Source organism: Erinaceus europaeus, chromosome 2 (genome assembly GCF_950295315.1).
Source record: "Erinaceus europaeus chromosome 2, mEriEur2.1, whole genome shotgun sequence".
In the NCBI taxonomy this organism is placed as follows: Eukaryota; Metazoa; Chordata; class Mammalia; order Eulipotyphla; family Erinaceidae; genus Erinaceus; species Erinaceus europaeus.
Genome location: NC_080163.1, coordinates 165,076,176 through 165,077,251, shown reverse-complemented (window position 1 = coordinate 165,077,251; position 1,076 = coordinate 165,076,176). Strand labels below are relative to the sequence as shown.

General features: G+C 40.4%; 1 non-coding gene across 1 annotated transcript; it reads right to left on the bottom strand.

The window, feature by feature from the left end:
• Positions 1-387: 387 nt before the first annotated feature.
• On the bottom strand, positions 388-494 carry LOC132537223 (U6 spliceosomal RNA). The gene has a single exon (XR_009548685.1). It is a non-coding gene; the product is annotated as a U6 spliceosomal RNA (small nuclear RNA).
• Between the last annotated feature and the right edge of the window lie 582 nt (positions 495-1,076).

Here is a 1,076-nt window from a genome sequence, read left to right as displayed (position 1 = left end):
AGATGTACAGTTAAAAGAACAATATTACCATGAGTTTATAGCCAATCTGCAGACCTGGAGGCTGGCACAGTGGTTGGAGTTTTGGATTCAAGCATGAGGTCCTGAGTTCTACATCCAGCATCACATGTTCCAGACTGATGCTATAGTGTTTCCTCTCTCTCTCTCTCTCTCTACCTCTCTCTCTTTCTCCTCCCTTTCTCCCTCACTGATTAATAAATCTTTTAAAAGAGCTCCAGCATATGTAGAACCAGAGTTCAGACAGACCTAGGATCCCACACATGCAAATCCAGACCTCTTGCCACTGAACCACCTCCCAGCTTGCATTAACTGGCTCTTTAAAAGATTATAATTATTTATATGTGTGTACATATGTTTTATAATCTTTTAAAAAATATGGTAGGCTTCATGAATTTGTGTGTAATCCTTGAGCAGGGGCGATGCTAATCTTCTCTGTATCATGCCAATTTTAGTATATGTGCTACCGAAGCTAGGACTATATTATAATCTTATTTAAAAAGTGTTAAGAGAGGGAGACAGTTGGAGTCGGGTGGTGGCACAGCGGGTTAAGCGCACATGTCGCAAAGCGCAAAGACCAGCTGAAAGATCCAGGTTTGAGCCCCTGGCTCCCCACCTGTATGGGGAAGATCCGGGTTCAAGCCCCTGGCTCCCACCTCACAGGTGGTGAAGCAGGTCTGCAGGTGTCTGTCTTTCTCTCCCCCTCTCTGTCTTCCCTTCTTCTCTCCATTTCTCTCTGTTATTCAACAATAAGGACATTAATAAGCACAACAATGTTAAGCAACAAGGGCAACAAAAAGGGAAAATAAAAATAAGAAAAGAATGGAAAAGAAAAAAAAGAGATGGAGACAGTGAGACCTTAGTGACAACAACAACAACAAAATAAAATAACCTATTTATACTCTAGAATTGCAGAATGGCTACAGCAATGGATCTATAAGCATTAAGTCCTGAATTTGATCCCCAGCATTGCATGTGGCATAGTCATGCTCTGCTTCTCTTTTTTGTATTAATAAATAACATTTTTTTCCTTTTTTAAATTTCCTTTTTTTAAAACCGTG